We start from the raw sequence: 16,299 nt of genomic DNA on the forward strand, positions 1-16,299 counted from the left end.
ATAGCAATGTTTTTTTGGTGCATTTTTTAAAATCAATCGTTGTACACTTTACAAACAATATTCAAATTCAACAACAAACAAACAAATTCAGAAAAAAATCTCACTTTCGAATTATTTTTACACAACACTTTCTTATTAAAATGAACTGCTAGAAGTCGAAGCATTTTCATTTCTATTTCGTTTACTTGTTTTTGCAGTCCAAACGTATGACACGGCTGAGGAGCATTTTATCTGCTTTTGTAGCACTTACAACGATTACTTTCACAACGTCTGTTCCCGGCACAATTGCAACGAACAAAACTTTGGCCACCAGATTTCGATTCTTTGTTACAGCTTGGCATAAAGATACTTCCTGTGTACAATTTACATCACTAATCTTTTAACAGCGTTTTGAGGACAGAGATCAAACTGATTGCGTGAAAACCTTGCTTTCAACATTCCAGATTTTACATATACAAGAGGTATTGGAATGGCGACATTATCTCCTGGCATTCCAGCGGCTAGTTCGAAACGACTTCGTTTCACCATTCGCTCAGCCTGTTGTAGCTGAGCGGATCTTGAAGCTGATCTTTCAGTTCGTATCATGTCAATGCGTGAAGCGATGAGGTTTGCAGGATGTTCATCTCCAGTAAGAACAGGGTCATCTTCAATTGGGATTGGTACACCACTAGGTAGTATTTGTTCATCAGCTGCTGCTGTCGTAACAACAGAAATGATGGCACATCAGGCGCTGATGCACTGGAAGAAGGCAAGACTTCGTCAATTGCCACAGCAGGGAAAACTCCGTAATTTGTCACAGCAGGCAAGACTTCGTCATTTGTCACAGTAGCAGGATGTTCATCTTCAAAAAGAACAGGGTCATCTTCAATTGCGATTGGTACACCGCTAGCTAGTATTTGTTGTTCATCAGCTGCTGCAGGCAAGATTCTTCGTCATTTGTCACAGCAGCATAATCATCTTGTAATTCAATAGGCTACTCGGCGTTGATGGCAGCGAGTAAGTCATCTTCAGTTTGCATGCGCTGGATGATTTCTTGTGGTAATGAAGACGTAGCTAAACCCACTTTGGCATCACAACCAAACATTGCTGTGTATGGTGCCCTACCTATTCCAGAATGAAAGCTCGAGTTCTTTTGAAATGGACCAGTCATTGGTCTCGTTATCGCCCATCCAAGCCACCAACATATCCTTAATGTCTCATTAGCACGCTCCACAGAGCCTTGACTCTGTGGGTGACGAGGTTTACGTATACCCATGACAAGTCTCGGCCAGAAAAGTTTCAATTCCGTAATTACTTCAGCCGTAAATTCAGTAACCAGTATTGTCACTTTGTAGGATGGAGGTGCACTCTCGGCCAGAAAAGTTTCAATTCCGTAATTACTTCAGCCGTAAATTCAGTACATTGTCACTTTGTAGGATGAAGGGTGCACTCTCGGCCAGAAAAGTTTGCAATTCCGTAATTACTTCAGCGTAAATTCAGTACCACTGTCACTTTGTAGGATGGAGGGTGCACTCTCGGCCAGAAAAGTTTCAATTCCGTAATTACTTCAGCCGTAAATTCAGTACCATTGTCACTTTGTAGGATGGAGGGTGCACCTATCAAAAGAAAATATCCAACAAATTATGAGCAACTTCTGCAGCGCGCTTGGAAGTCAAAGCTCTGAGAATAACAAACTTAGTGAGGTGATCCTGGTACACCAATATCCACTTGAATGCATGCTGGGACATTGATTGCATATCGATAAGATCAACTTGAGCCCGAGATGCAAATTCGTTTGTAAGAATAGGACGAACTACGACTCCTTTCGTTCGTGGACGTTTATGTTTCTTTTGACATTCATAACAGTAGGATATAAACAGCTCTTGGTGTCGCTTGTAACGTTGACATACTTCTTACCAATCTCTTTCACCATTCGGTCACGACCACCGTGGCCTGTTGCAATATGTGCGCGTTTGATAACATCATACGTATCTTCAATGCTGACATAGTACATTGGTTGTTGCTCAGGGTTGCTTCTTCTTTTGATCAATTTCTCAACATCTCCGCATTGCAGTACTTCATACCTGAACAAAGAAATAATAAAAAACAATTACAGTAAAATAGTAATAGCAATTAAAGTAAAATTGTATTTTTTTCTTGTTTTTTTCTTATATCAAAGAAGAAAGAAAATAAGAAATTAAATTTTACTTTTGAAGAGGTAGTACGTACTCCTGACGAGTTTTTGCAGTCGTTTGTGCAGCAGCTGCTTTCACATTTTTCAATAACTTGAAAGTATTGCTCGTTTCGGTATGAAGATTTTTTTTATCACTTCATGCTTCTTGTAGAGTTCTGTTTTGAATTTATCTTCGAATGGCTCAGTCATTTTGTCTAGATTTGTGTCTAGATTCTGAAAATTAAGCCGGAGTACAAAATTATATTATTTTAAAGTAAAACAACAGATAGTATACGATAAATATAAGTTATTATAGATTACGTTAATCTAAGTATGAAAAATTGATAGCAATTTAAATAAAACATTACAATAATATGGTAAAAACAGAAAAAGGGGGAGGGTTATTACCACTGTGTTGGAGAGGGCAGGTGGAGGCGGACTGAGGAGGCAACTAGTGTAATACAGAGCCCATTATTTCAGCCATTACGTGAAATGACTACTTTTATGCCATTACGCATAACGGCTAACGGTCACAGCCATTACGTGAAATGACTAAAAGTTTTAGTATATATATATTAGATATATATATATATATATATATATATATATATATATATATATATATGAGAAGTATTTTTTCCTTTCTTATTTGTCGCAGATATATTTACAGATAAGTTTGTAATAAGCATAACAGCATTTATGTATCAGTATATAACTCATTAAACATATATATAGGAAATAATTTTATAATATATTAACAGATTGATGTACATTAATCATATCACCGTCATATTCTGATAAAGAGTCTTATCTTTTATAATATTGTATTTGAATGAGAAATTGTTTAAAAGTAAAAAATATTGCAATTTGTATATGATATATATTTACATGAATGCGCCATGAAGAAATTGCTGCTGAAAACGCAGATGTGGAATCCGCATCGGCATACAAACCTTGATAGCTCCCCGACCCGTAGATTCTTTCATTTCCGCATAGCAGACGAAAATTCCGCACTTCGGCAAGACTGCTTATAGGTTGGAAGAAATATACAGTTCCAACATTTTAGACAAAGGGAGAAGTTAGAGGTAGTATAAGTTGTAAAAGGAGAAGGATGAAAGCTAAATACTGTAATACAGATGGAGACATGAGAAACTTTGAAATAAAATCAGATTTATTGAATTATTATTAGAATGATGCAACAAAACACATGCATGCGCTAGCGAAAAACAAGAACAAAAGGAAATCCCCGCCGGTATTAGTTTTGTACCCTCTAAGAGAAGACAGTGGTTAATTCCTTGGTTTTCTTTGTCTTTGTTTGACGTATACAGTGAGGTTAAATTTTGTTGGTTTGAAAATACAATCTACTTAGTTTGTCCTAATATATGCTGTAGCACTGAATATTTCTGCGATTCGCAGAACTAGGAGTGCATCATAAAGGCAAAAGCCTCCAAATTTTATTTCGTGCAACAGCCATATCGGAATAATAAATTGAGAATTGAAGGGAATTCGTCAAAAGCATAATATGGTGCTCTAGATTCAATGAACTTAACGCCAAGGCAAACCAGGGAGCCGTTCATAAGAGATGTCCTGCTACTATTACTACTACTACTGCTACTACAGGACGATCGCCTGATTCGCCTCAAGTGTTGGCGCGCCGCTTAGAAATACGATCCCTCAAAATACTTGTTGGCTTCTCTAAGGTTGGTTATTTTGTTGTTTGTGACAGGTTCTGCGGGGGCTGCATAACTGAGCATTTTTAGGACTGCATATTTTGCCTTAGTTTGGTAACGCTTGTCATACATTGGCTAGCTTGCGACGTGAAAATAGGCTAGGCTACCTACGTCTCTCACTCATTACCTAGGTAGGCCTACCAACTGTGGGATGTAATATGTTTGGTCATGCTTAGATTTAGACTGGGGTAAACAACCGCAGTCGATCCATCGTCATTCCGTGGCTCGGCCTTATTCACTCGATATTTCATTGGTGAAACAAGAATAGGGTAAAAAACCGTAGGGTACAGAGTGGACCATGTACGATCAGCGTAGACAATCCCAAAAAAAGTACATTATAACCCGTCCTGACATCGGAGATGGGCATCAGTCGCGACTTGTTGTTGGTGTGAAACAGAGCTAAAGACCTCTACTCCGGTGTCAGGACGCGTTATAGCCTAATGTACTTTTCTTGGGGTTGTACACATTGATCGTACATGGTCCACCCCTGTACCATGCGGTTTTTTACCCTATGTTTTATTATGAAAATAAAGATATAAAACATTCCTGCTTATTTATACAAATGAATTTTATGGAAATCCTTTTATTTTTCTTCATCAAAAATACTAGTATATACTATTAAGCTAGTGACATGTAGTTCTCTAACATCACAGAAAATAATTCTACATCGGAAAATACTCATTCTAACCATTAAATCATAAATAACGTAAAAAAAATCAGATGAACTGCCTATGGCAACACTGCTAAAAGCCAATGTTGTGAAGAAAAAACGGCATCACTGCCGGAGATGGGCATCAGTCGCGACTTGTTGTTGGTGAGAGACGGAGCTAAAGACCTCTACTCTCCTTTTGAAGTAAGTATTTTCTCCAAAGTTAGAAATTAAGGCCAAATTTAAAGCATTAAACAGATGGTAGTGAAAAGGGTGTCCAACGCAGTGCAAATCTCACCAAAATACTTTCGAAATTTTTACTTAGGGTAAACAATCATGGACGGTCCACCATCATCACGCTGGACGGGTCTTATTCACTTGATATTTAATTGGTGAAACAAGAATACAATTACAACTCTAAGCATACCATTCAAAAGATTGAAGTTTCGTCAACATAATGTGATTTATGAAAGCCCCATATGAACTAAAATAAGCATGTGACGCTCTTCGTAAAATATGTTTTCAAGGCAGTTTTGAAATCCAATATGGCAGCTATTATGTGGCTGGATGGGTCTATTCACAGATGGACACCATCTTTCCCAGCCTTCCCAGCACTCATTTGAACAACGTTAGCGTATACTATATGTAATGTTTATTGATCTTACTCAAGATTGCAGTTGTAATCAGCACAATAAAACAACATTGCCTTATATTAGTGAAAGTATGAAACTTGTTATTCCCGGGGTCATGGTTTGAACTGAATTCAATTTTACCTTGTAATTGGTGGTATGGGGTTATCCTTACTGCCATCACAACTGAAACTCCACAGTGCTTATTTGATTGTAATTACAGGCAGTCCCCGGGTTACGACGGGGGTTCCGTTCTTGAGACGCGTTGTAAGCCGAAAATCGTCGTAAGCCGGAACGACGCTTGGAAGTATGTCTTAACCTAATAAAAAGTTATAAAAACCTTACTTGTAACCTACCTTTGGTTATCTTTGGTACACTGATGTGTTTCCTGTAGTTTTATGTACAACCTGGAGTTATTTTCATAAAAGAATGCTGGTTCTTGAAGGGTAAAAACCATTGTAATCCTCTGGTGACACTACATTCTTGAAGTTTTATGTACAACCTGGAGTGATTTTGCCAAATCTTGAGGGCTACAAGAACAGCTGATTACTATTTACATATCATATAGACTAATTAAAGTAAACGTATCTTTAAATAGGCTTATATATTAGTATCAACAAAACATTTCCTGCTATGAGTCAGAGGCCGTTTATGAAACGAACACTTCTGCTGGCCTATCTGTTCAGAAAATAAATGTTACATCAATCCCCGAGACGGTGACCATTGTTGCCAAGGCGTCTCTCTCTCTCTCTCTCTCTCTGATCAAATTACACTGGAACTTTGACATACGATTGCCCTAATATACGAATGTTTTGAGATACAACAGAAAATTTGCGAAAATATAAGCTTTGATATACAACGAAATATTTGAGATACGATTTTACGATGTGATAGTTGTATAGGCGACCGATAAATGGCGTTCAGTCTGTTTGTTTGTTGGTGCTGCATGTTAACACGTCGTTGTTAGTTCGTTGTATTTGCGCCTATTTTTCGTGTTATTTTGTCTATTTATTATTAACCATGGGTCTCAAAGCTAAAGACAAAGCAGTGATAAGAAAAAACCCAAGAAAATGATTTCGATGGAAGCAAAACATGTGAAATTATAGCAAAGCATAAAACCTTCCAAAGGCATCACCATTATTTCTAAACTACAAACTGATTAAAATAAAAAAAAATAAAAATTAGTTTTAGCAATGTTTATTTTTCATTTGTGTTTATTACGTAGTTATTAGTGTACATACGTAAATAAAAAGAGAACAAATCGTTCCCTGCCACCCTTCCCTACCTCCTCCCCCTGCTGGCCTCACGTCATCTTTCGTTGTGGTAAGTAAAATTCCTTTCTTTTTTTTAATTGATTTTATTAACATTTATTATCATTTATCACATTGCTATGTTATTTTATCATTATGTGTGTTATTACTCGTTTATTTGTGTATAAATTGTGTATATTATATGTAATTTAGCTGTGTTTAGGTGTGGTTTCATACCGCTAGAACGGATTAATACATATTACATTATTGTTCCGATACGTAATACAAGCCCTCGGTCCTTTAACAATAGGAAGTAGCTAGCGGCAGCTGGAACGGTCGTAAGCTTCGAACAAGGGAGAGAACGGTAGTTAACTGCTTGCTCCGATCGTCGCGCGCCGCACGACTGGGAGGTAAACAAATCACTTTTGCTTTCGGCCGCGGGTGTGAAGGACGTGTTCGTCATCGCTCTCTGCCCGCTTCATCGGCGTATGCTTTTGTTTGTATGTGTTTTCTACTAATGGTTTGTTGACTTGAAAATGAAACTGTAAGTACACTGTTTTCATTTTCATTACTTAATTATGAACCCTTGAATTATGTCTCGGTGCCGAGGGCGGGCGCGCTCGCGCCGAGTCATGTATTTGGGCGAAGGGTGTAATTGAAAAATGTAAGTACGTTTTCATTATAGTTTTTGCCCTGTGAGTTCGTTACCGAGAGTGTGACTGCGCTCGGCACGAACTTTTAATTTTGTATATAAAAATGCAATGAAAGTGGATTCGCAATTGCAATATTCTTTTCATTTTTTTTTTTTTTTTTTCATATATTGATTGCATGAAATTTAATCTGGATCAATTTTCGTTCTTACCCGCGGGGAATTGATCCTTACGATTTTTTTTATGTGAAATGAATCGCAAGTGCAGTATTCCGTTTCATTTTCATATATTTTATTTTATGATAGCATCATATTATTAGATCAAGTTTCCGTTCTTACCCGGGAATTGATCTTTTCTCCATTAAGTTCTATGAAGTGAATCGCAAGGGCAGTATTCTGTTTCATTTTCATATTACTTTTCACTGCTGTGCGGTGGGGGAAGCGAAGGTCTGCCAGGAAGTCGTCGGAAAGCTCTCCCGCGACTCCCTTGGTAGCGATTCTTCGTCTTCCTTCCCTGCCCCCCGCTCAGCTTCTTCATTGTATTTTGTATTTGGGGTCTTCCTTGCGTTCGTGTGGGGCATGTCTTCCCCCCGTGCGTGAGGGAACCCCTCTTACTAATCTATCTATGTTACCAAGCAGGTGCTACATCCGTGGGAGACGACCTTGGATGTAGATGTAGATCCTCACGAGATTTGTACGTCGTTGTGGGGGGCGGGGGGAGAGTGCTCCCGCAACGAGCCCTGTGTAACGTGTATGCATTCGTCAGAGGCGCCAGTGGGTGCTTGGGTACGAGGACACAAGAAGTCATCGGAAAGTCCCAGTGACTCCTTTGGTAACGGACGTATCCAGTTGTACTCGGGGTCTTCCGTCCGCTCTGGGTGGGGTTCTCTCCCCCCAGGCGCGAGGAAGCCCCTCTAACTAACCCGACTGTTGCTTCCGCAGGTTTGCCATCAGCGAGGACGACCTGGAACAGGTGTGGGAGTCGCTGGGACTGCAGGGGTTGATTCAGCGGTTGGCGGGGTCGGCAGTGGTCACTCATGATAAATCTCGACACCAGCATATGAGATGTCACCGCACCTGGTGTACACACCACATGTCATGTCGGTAACACCCACGGCTGCAATTCACAACCAATTCCTGCCGTGCCAATCAGGACGGTGCCACCGCCACCTGGGTTCTTTGTATTGCCGACCCCGGACGGCCGCTGCCCAAAGAGTACCCCCCTGGACCTGCCGCCAGTGCCGAGGATGACGGTAGCTGCCGACAGGACGCCTGTCTCTCCTGTCGGTACCTGCCGTGCCTGCCGTACCTGTTGCTGTCACCCAGCCGCTCATTCCCTTTCAGATCAGGTGCCTGCTGCTCATTCACTTTCAGATGTTCCTGCTGTTTCTGGACCTGTTTCCTGTTGTTCCTGCTGTTGGTGATGCTGTCACAGTCTCAGGTCTTTCCGGACAGGTGCAGTCGGGCCCTGTTGCTTCGGCAACTGCCCCGGCTCCCTCCTGGATGGAAGACCTGACGTCTGTCCTGCGGAGCCTGGCGAAGAAGAAGAGGAAGAAGGTGTCGTCGTCGTCTTCGTCGTCTCCTTCGTCGTCCGCTGCCTCTCCTTCCCCTTCGACTTCTAAGGCCAAACAGCCGAAGAAGAAGAAGGTTGCCTCCTTCCCCCCTAAGAAGACTCCTTCGGGATCTTCTAAGGGCCCGGCTCGCTCAGGCGAGCTGGGGAGCTCTTCTGCTGGTCCTCCTGTTCCTTCGGGAACGGGGGCCCGTCGCTTCTTCTGCAAAGAAGAAGTCGACGGGGACCAGCAGGGCACCAGCCTCGGCTGGTGCGTCCTCACCTGGTGCTAGCGTCTGCCGCTAAACCAGGTTCCGTCTCGGCCGCTTCTCGTTCGCGAGAAGCACCGAGTGGACGCTCTTCCAAGAAGACCGTCCAGCCAAAGTTTTGACGCCCGAGCTCGCTCGTCGTCAAGACAGCGGCGCGGAGCAGAAGACTGGCGAGAGTCGTGCACACAACTCTCGCCAGGCCAGTGGACGCTCTCGCAGCGATCAACTGGCTGCTCGGGCTAAACGTGACGGTCGCTGATAGCCACGGGTTGAGGCGAGGAAGGGAGTCCCCGCGGCCGCCGGTATCAGCCACGGCTGGTACCAGCGACTTGACGCGGCGAGAGGACGCTGGCCGGTCTCGACGACGACAGAGCCTAGCAGGTCACCGTACCGCCGCCGCTCCCGATGGGACCGGGCGGAGACGGTGACCAGCGGCAGCTCGCCTGACGCTAGAGATCGGTCTCGACGTTCTCAAGCCGAGCCAATCGCCCCAGGCGAGCGGTAAGGCTAGGCCTGCTGCTCGACCGTCACCGCGGGTTGACGATCAGCAGCAGCCCTCCACGCACGCTGGTCCTGCCAGCGAGCGAGGGGGGAGCGTCAGGTCGGCCTCTCCCATAACGGGTTGAGGCGAGGAAGGGGTCCCCGCGGCCGTCGGTACCAGCCACGGCTGGTACCAGCGGCTCGACGCGCCGAGAGGACGCTCGCCGGTCTCACCGTGACAGCGAGCCTAGCAGGTCACCTGACGCCGCTCCCATCGGGACCGGGCGGAGACGGTAACCAGCAACAGCTCGCCTGACGCTAGAGATCAGCGTCGACGTTCTCAGCCAAGCCTCTCGCCTCAGGCGAGCGGCAAGGCTAGGCATGCTGCTCGATCGCCACCGCGGGTTGACGATCGGCAGCAGCCCTCCAAGCACGCTGGTCCTGCCAGCGAGCTAGGGGGGAGCGTCAGGGGAGGCGACCGTCAGGGGTCTGCCGCTCTTCCTCCTTCTGAAGGAGGAGTATCTAGGGATCTATTCTTGTTGGAGGGACTGGACGGTCCTACTCCGCAAGACGCGGTTACTCCCCGAGATACAGAGGAATTTGCAGAAGTCATTAAGCTGATTCGTCAGCATAATGACCCTGCGGAAGGATTGCCGCTCCCACAGCAGCCCAGGCCCACGTCTCTACTCGAGTCGTTTTGGGGCCCGAGAGGGAACCCAAACCGACGGTGGGTCTGCCGCGATCGGAGCTTGCCGATTCTGTCTCGAACCAGTGTCTCTCGTCTCCGGACAAGAAGGCTCTCTCAGTTCTGGCCGGTCGATCAAGCTACTTCCACCTCCTCTACTGCGGACAGGCGCGCGTTTTTTCTACGTGTCTTCGGACACCGTATTTAAATACTCCTTCGGTCCTCCTGAGAGGTTTCGACCTCGACGAGGACTGGAATGAGTCGGAGGACGGTTCGGCTCTCTGTCAGGTGTCGATCAGCCCCACCAGACGACGTTCACAGTGGCGGCAGACCCTTACCTACAGTGAGAGTTCGAACCCTCCGCGGGAAGGGGAAAACGTTTCTCCCTGACGATACGTTTTCCCAGACTCTGAGGAGACCATCGCCGCAAGGCGATGGCTGCTCCTACTCTTCTCCAACTGCTAGTTCCACTGGGAAGGCGAGCGAGTATCCAATTCCTTCCCATTCCCTCTCTCCTTACGGCTACAAGAAAGGGAAAGAATGATCCTAACAGAGATTTCTTTGTAGGATCCCACGTTCGGGACTGCGCTACCGGGGGGGACCTTCGGGTCCTACCTGACGTAAGCCCCGGTCGTTGAGGAGGAATACTGCTCCATTCTCGATTCTACGGGTAATCGAAGAGGACCACCAGCCGATATCGTTTGACGAATTCGGTGGGGGGGGGTTTCGCAGACTGCATTAGAATTCTACGGAATTTCTAGCGCATTCAGAGTGTTCGAGTTTCAAAACACTTACGCGAGACCACGGTCCAAAGTGAGCGAGACGAGGAATCCCCGATATGTTACACGATAATCGGGAACCTCGCTATGCTCGAATTCGTGGAATTTCTAGCATTGTGAAGAAGACGGCTGCTGAAAGAAACTATCTCACAGTAGGCGACCAACCTGGAATAGAGGAGATCGGACGGGAATATCCAGTTTGGCTTGAATTATTCGTCTTAGTATTCTGTTCACCATTGAAGCTTTCCTTCGAGGAAGACTTCTCCTTCACTCTCTTTAATAGAGAACGAAGGTGGTCGATCTCCAATCCTTATTTTGTTTTCTTGAAGGAAAGAATTTAGGATGGAGATCGTTGTTCAGAATCCTACAAATATACTACGTATATTAACCTCGCGACATGATTCTGCTAAGCAGTTGAATTGTCCGAGGGTAGGCCCCGCATATCCTAGTTATTCTACGGATTGCGACTTAGACGAGAAGTATTCTAATTGAACTGCAAACTCGGGTTGCCTGCAACCTCCCAGGAGTTTTCAGTTTCAATTTTATATTACCTTAATGGGTTTTGGTCACGACAACACCATTTCAACTTTTATATTTATACGAAATTCGTTTCGCCTAAATATAATTGCCCGAGCATATCTTTTATGCTCGGTAGTTCTAGCCGAACGCATTCCTTCGTGGAATAATGGATTACCTGGCAACTCAGGATGACGAGTCGGCAGGCTCAACCACTGCGTATTGAACTGCCTCATAGCAGTCAGTATCAGCTGGGCCTCCGAGATTCACGGTTATGTATGTCTCTCTCTCCCTGCTTGATTGACTACCGAACCGTATCTCTGCCTAACAATCATGGACTTAGGTCTCTGATTAACGGGGATTCTCGCAATAATGAAGGACCATCTACTGCGGTGACGCTAGATTCCATCGCCTTCGACATTGCGAGAATTTTCAACAGAGATATCTCTTGGACTCTTTCATCTTTCTGTTTACCCGCACGGTAACAGAAGTCTGACAAGTCTCCCGCTGCATCGCACTGCGATAATGCGAATGATTTTGCAGACATCTGAGTTTGTCTTCAAAATATCTCTTATTCGTAGGTGTACAATTGTTCATTGTTCAACCCGAATTACAAGATGTGTCAGAAGACATCGCCTACTCTCCGACCTGACAGCTCTACCTCAAATGTTCAGCCCATGAGAAGCAGTTCTTCAGGCGGCTTTCACCTGTCATTACCGAAGAACGCCCCGCTTTCATTGCAACTACGACTTCTCACCGGACAGCAATGAAATAGCGGTTAGCGTTTTCAGTCATTTGTAAGCACAGTTATGAATCTTGAGATCCTTCTTCTCGATTCATATGTGAAGACGTAGGTTGCATTCAATATCTACCTTCGTCTTCAACGGTACTAGTGTTGTTTCTCCTTAGCTGAGATTCAACAAACAAGAGATGTTTTACCTTCAGGGACCTCGGTCTCTAGAAGGCAATTGACTTTCGCCTGTTGGGTACATGCCTTAAGAGAATCATCACCTCGCTGTCCGGCATTGGTGACAAACAAATACATCATTTGTTTGGTCTCTCGGCATAACCCTTTAAAGGCGAAGGTCACGTGACTTACTCGGATGCTTTGACAACTTGCCTCCTACCGAACGCAGTCAGTCGGCAGCTGTCAGAGCGCCCGAGTCAGTTACGAATTACGCTGTTGACTTAGTTCGGTTGTTACACAGCAACCATTACTTCGTTTTAATAGCTTGTCACAGTACCCATACCATTGACACCCACCATGGAGTGTCGGTGTCCTATCCCACTACCGAGAACTTCGCTGCATGGGGATAGGAGGATTGCGAGAGACTTCGTTGCTAACGGACAGACCAGTATGGGTACTGGACATCACCGAAGTAGAGAAGAGGGATAGGTCATGCGACTATTTCCTTCTTTTCCTCTGAGGAACTGCATGACTTCTCCTGCGAAGTCAGGGCCACCCAGGGGATGGGGATCCGTGACGCTCGATTTCGTACCGAACTTCGTAGCGAAGACTCAGAACCCATTCGGTCCCTGACGATTGGTTCGAGTCGTTCACAATCCCCTCCCTAATGGACTTCACCGCCTTCGATGCGAAGGAGATGCTGCCTTGTCCACAAGAACTTCTCCTTGGCGCAGGTACTGAAGGCAGGGGTCTGGTCCAACCAGACCACATGCCTTCCTTCTACCTTCGGGATATTGCCCACAGGTCCTTGGATCTTTTTCCTTGGGACCCGTGGTGGCTGCTCAACACGTTGTGTAGCGAACCCAGACCCTCGCAGGCGAACAGCATCGAGTCCTGGTGTGACCGTAAGAATGGATGGTGAATGAGATGTGTGAATGGCTCCTCTTCCATCTTTTTTTTTTCTTCCCTCTACCTGTGGTTAGAGGGACACGGTCGTCACCCTGCTGGATAAGGACAAGATGCAGGTGAGCTAATCAACAGAGCACCATCCTATCCCTTTCACTAGGGATAGGAGCGTATATCCACCACTTCCTCCAACAAGGGGGAGGAAGTGGATGCCAGCTTGAGACAACCCATACTTTATGTTTGCCTCTTGCAAACAGGAACAAGTTCTTGCTTGCTGGTACGAAGAGATACGCTTGCCTCTCTCTTAGTACTCGGCCCAGAGGTCTGACCATTGATCCTGCGGTGCACACCCCGATCAATCGGACAGAGGCTTGGATCCCTCCCTCGCTCTTACGACCAGGGAGGCATTCCAGGGATGGACGAACACCAGTCTGTTCATCAAAAGACTCAGATTCCTCCCACCAAGAAGTGAGTCTTCCTATTGTTAAAGGACCGAGGGTTTGTATTACGTATCGGAACAAATGACAATTTGTCGAAAATTGCATTTTTCCTAACTATACAAACCTGAGGTCCTTTAACATAAAGTCCCTCCTCATGCCACCCCTCACTCTGCGTATTTTGCATGGGCCAAAAGCAAAAGTGATTTGTTTACCTCCCAGTCGCGCGGCGCGCGACGATCGGACAAGCAGTTAACTACCGTTCTCCCCTTGTTCGAAGCTTACGACCGTTCCAGCTGCCGTAGCTACTTCTATTGTTAAAGGACCTCAGGTTTTGTATAGTTAGGAAAAATGCAATTTTCGACAAATGTCATTTTTAAATGGAAAAACTGCTTTGAGAGACAACTGTTTTGATATACGACGATGGGGTAACGGAACAAATTAAATTACGTATGTCAAGGTTCCAGTGTACTGGATAATGTCTCTTTTGGATACTTCGATTTTGCCAAATCTTGATTTAGGGCTACAAGAACAGTTGATTACTATTTACGTATCATATAAGACTAATTAAGTAAACGTATCTTTAAATAGGCTTATATTATTAGTATCAACAAAACATTTACTGGCATGAGTCAGAGGCCGTTTAACGAAACGAACACTTCTCTGTCCTTAACTCGGAGCGTCGGAAGACACCTCTCTCTCTCTCTCTCTCTCTCTCTCTCTCTCTCTCTCTCTCTCTCTCTCTCTCTCTCTCTCTCTCTCTCTCATTGTAATCTAACCAGAAACTTCGTTTTGTTAGTTATTACTGGAAACAAGCAATGATTTTTTTCATTATTTGTGCTTTTGGAACTGTTTATATGTAAACTTTGCGCACCGCAAGATAGTATGTATTAATTCGCTCGGAAAACTAGTTCCGCATATGAGGCGTCACTAAAAAACAGAAAAATACGACATAAAAGTGTCGAAAATCATCATAACCTCAAATTTTTGTTGTAATCTAACCAGAAACTTATTTTTATTAATATACTGTGCTAAACTATAAAGGATTTTTATCATAGTATGAGTTTTTTAAAAGCGTCGTTAACTCGGAGCGTCGGAAGCGTCAGCGTCGTAACCTCGGAACAAGCGTCGTAACCCAGGACGGATTTTTCCATTGAATATTTAAGAAAAAGCGTCGTAACCTCGGAACGTCGTAAGCCGGAACCGTCGTAACCCGGGGACCGCCTGTATACACATTTTGGTCTTAATTCACTCCACATTGCACTTGAACCACGTTGCTGTTCCTGGTTCCTAAGCGCGCACTCCACAAACACAGTTACGAGCAGCAGACGACGACACTGCAAAGTTTTAGTCCCTTAATTGTTTACTTTATTTTTAGTTTTATATTTAGTTCAACTTTACTTTGTTATTTCAAAATGTTTATTTAATTCATGTCTATACCCCTTTTTGCAACCAAATTACCCAGAAAAATTATAGATATTTCTAAAGTAGATACATTCCAATGTTTCTAACTTTGTCTTACATCTGGCTGCCAAAAAACCATAGCGGAGCACACTACGGATAAGTGGATTATAATTTTTTTTTTTTTTTCTTTTTGCTAGCACTTTTCACTGATTTAAGTCTATATTAGTATTTTGATTTTTTTAAATAACTGTATGCCAGAAATAAATGTAACCTTTAATGTTTGCATGCTAAGAATGGCAAAATCATAGTTTGCCACATTAGTGCGAGACTTCCCACATACGTCGATGCATTATTATAAACTGTTTCCATGAATTCTAGTTGCCATAGTAATGCAATAATGATAAAATTGCATTAATATATATGTATATATATGGTACTTTCAATACATAGGCTAATTTCACCAATTCCACGTTTTGTGTAAGTCTTATACCCAGTTTGGAGGGTGAACACATACCAATTGGCAACAGAGAGAGAGAGAAAGGAAGGCGAAGGAAGGAAGAAGGACAGGGGTGGCAGTGGAGGGTGGGGAGAGGGTAGGTGGAGCTTTTTGCGTGTGTTCATATCCATTTCTGGATAATGGAGTTTTTGTCTCTTGGTACAAGGACAAGTGTCGTTATTCTTTACGATTAGTGATTCACGATACCTTTATGAATTACGGCACTGGGTGTAATGCACTATAGCAAAATCTCGTTCTGATACGAGTGTTCGTTACAGAAATATTGCCAAAAAACATGCTTGCACTGTCTCTGAAACCCATAGTAGGTATGCTGCTTAGTTGTCAATCATAAATTTGTATTTTCTCAATCAAAACATATGCCCCTCAATGCTAACTTTCCTCTTTTAACGACTTTCTGGTCATTGCAAATTCAGCCCCATTAATTTCTTATGGTGCGAAAACAGACAGGCCCAGGGACCGAAAGCGATTGCGTCACACTACGGTGGTAATCCGGCAGTAAAACATCTTCATATATCCAAAAAGTAAATAATAAAGATATATATGCACATTAAGATTATAACAATTACATGAATAGCTGATAACAATCTGCATGAATAACTGGTAAACTGTTCTGCAAAAAAGTTGAGTATAGCAATTCATCTACAATAGGTACGAAAGTCAAGATGTCATGACGTCATAATACAGTACTTAAAAGGACGTTCTAATTCTGAAAAATAATTACTTAAATTTTAGTCAGGATCGAGTTACTTTTTCAATAACGAATATTTTCAAATTAATCATCATAAATATGT

General features: G+C 43.7%; 1 protein-coding gene across 1 annotated transcript in view; it reads left to right on the plus strand.

The window, feature by feature from the left end:
- Nucleotides 1-3,753: 3,753 nt before the first annotated feature.
- The window catches only part of LOC135201937 (crossover junction endonuclease MUS81-like), a 203,486-nt gene continuing 190,940 nt past the window's right edge, over nucleotides 3,754-16,299 (plus strand). Inside the window, exon 1 of the mRNA XM_064231219.1 lies at nucleotides 3,754-3,852. The gene's annotated coding sequence lies outside the window, so the exon portion shown is untranslated. The remainder of the gene's footprint in view (nucleotides 3,853-16,299) is intronic.

The sequence above is a fragment of the Macrobrachium nipponense genome, chromosome 30 (assembly GCF_015104395.2).
Source record: "Macrobrachium nipponense isolate FS-2020 chromosome 30, ASM1510439v2, whole genome shotgun sequence".
Lineage (NCBI taxonomy): Eukaryota > Metazoa > Arthropoda > Malacostraca > Decapoda > Palaemonidae > Macrobrachium > Macrobrachium nipponense.